This window comes from Tenrec ecaudatus, chromosome X, assembly GCF_050624435.1.
Source record: "Tenrec ecaudatus isolate mTenEca1 chromosome X, mTenEca1.hap1, whole genome shotgun sequence".
Taxonomy (NCBI): Eukaryota; Metazoa; Chordata; class Mammalia; order Afrosoricida; family Tenrecidae; genus Tenrec; species Tenrec ecaudatus.
In genome coordinates, this window is record NC_134548.1 from 76,170,219 (window position 1) to 76,172,501 (window position 2,283).

Sequence of the window (2,283 nt, forward strand, 5' to 3'; positions counted from 1 at the left end):
TGTGGCTCATGTGGTGTTGTCACTGGTGTTTCAAATGCCAGCAGGGTCATCCAAAGTGAACAACTTTCAGCAGAATGTCCAGTCTATGAGAAAGGAATAATTTGTCCATTTCAGAGGAATTAGTCACTGAAAATGTTGTGGATAGAATTGAAATATTGTCAGTTACTGAATGTCTCATGAACGGAAGCAGAAGATTATTGGAGATAGAGACAGAAGATGAGGCCCCCAGGTTGTAAGGCACTCAGAATATGACTGAGGGACAGCCATTTCTCAAAGTAGACTCAAATATAACCACATGGATGGGGTAAAGCATGTGGGAGCAAAGCCTGTAGGATCTTAATTTGCTGATGGGCCATGACTCAAAATGAGAAGAAACAATTGCAAACATCAATAAATGGAATGCATGTGGTATTAATTTAGGATAGTTGGAAATTGTAAAAATGATATGAAATGCATAAAGTTTGAATTAGAAAATCATATGGATTATTATGCTGGGAATGACAGGTTCAGGAAGAATAGCATCATATACATCTTCAAGAAGGACGTTTTATCTTTGTGCAGTGGCAAGATTGTAGTCAGTGAGGTTTATTTGAGGCATGATTATTGCTAGTTGAAAGAAGGACATTTAAAAATTTATCTCCAAGTGCAATGCTATCTGTGATTGAATAATATCTATCTACAGAAGGGAAAATCCAGTAAATACAGCTATTATTCAAATTTATGAACTAACCTCTAAAGCTAATAATGTAGAAACTGTGTCTTCAGTCTGAAATCGATCAAACATGTAATCAAGATGCATTGATAATTATTGCAATTGGAAACAAATAGGAAGAGATAGCAGTTGGAAAATATGCTCTTGGTGATAGAAATAAAGCTGGAGATTACATGACAGGGTTTTACAAGACCAACAACATGTTCATGGCAAATACCTTTTATCAGTAACACAAATAGCAATTATACATGGGGATTTATCCAGATGGAATACACAGAAATCAATCTGACTACATCGTGGGAAGAGATGATGGAGAAGCTTAATAAAATTTGAAAACTCTCTGCCATTCAGTCGATGCACATGCCTAACAACCCTACAGGACAGGGTAGAACTTACCCTGTAAGTTTCAAGATTGTAACTGTTTATAGGAGTAGAAAGGTTTGTCCGCAGCTAAAATGAATCCAGAGGCCAGCTGTGCAACAGACTATTAGTGTTCCTAAGAAAGTTTAAAGTTCAGGTTGAAGCTGAAGACAATTAAAACAAGACATGGGAGAAGAGGAGACAGTGGGAGGGGAGTAGTGAACCAATACTGTCAGGGACAGTGGAATAGCAAGGGAGCTAAAATTGATGATGAGGAGGGGGTAGCATTCCTGGTGATGTTTGACCAAGTGTAATGTATCCAAAAGGAGATTCTGAGAGGTGAACGGTGGGTGAACATGATTATGGGGCAGGAGGGGAGGAAAAGAAAATAGAGGAAAGAACTAGGAAGTAAACAGTATGTGTAGGTATAAATATAGATATATGTATCTAATATAAATGTATAAAGATAAGCACATTTGTCAGTATACATATATGCAATTAGGAAGCAGATGGACTTTGGGCCTCTACTTAAATCTTACCTTAGTACAGAACAATGTATCCTAATATTGCATCAAGGTATGATATTCACCTTCCCAACACAATCTCTGAAGACAAAATGTGTGCATAAGAAAATGTGGTGAAGAAAGCTGATGGTGCCCAGCTATTTAAAAGATACAGGACCTGGGTCTTAAAGGCATGAAGTTTAACCAGCGGCCATATAATAGGGAAACAATAAAGCCCATATGGAAGAAGCACAACAGCCTGTGTGTTCCTGATGTCAATGGGAATAGGTATTAGAAGTTCAAAAACAAGAAATCAAATTGATGTGAAGGAGTGTGGACACCCAAAACCCACCTGTAAGATAATTGTACAGTGCCTCACAGAAGGGCCACATGGAAGGGATGATATACCCAGGATACAGTACAGCACTGATGAAACACATCGCTATCCTCTAGCTCAGCAGCTCTCAACCTGTGGGCCGTGTCCCCTTTGGGGTCTAACAACCCTTTCACAGGGGTCGCCTGATTCATAACAGTAGCAAAATCACAGTTATGAAGTAGCAATTAAAATTATTTTATGGTTGGGGGTCACAACACCAGGAGGAACTGTATTAAAGCGTCACGGACACACACACACATGCACGCAGATTCCCATCCTGTCACACCGCTTCAGGCCTGCCAGGCAGAGGACCCAAGTATGGCAGAACACCC

At 39.5% G+C, this 2,283-nt stretch overlaps 1 pseudogene; it reads left to right on the plus strand.

Moving 5' to 3' along the window:
* Window positions 1-549: 549 nt before the first annotated feature.
* Window positions 550-618, plus strand: LOC142435184 (U4 spliceosomal RNA; annotated as a pseudogene).
* The last annotated feature ends 1,665 nt before the right edge of the window (window positions 619-2,283 follow it).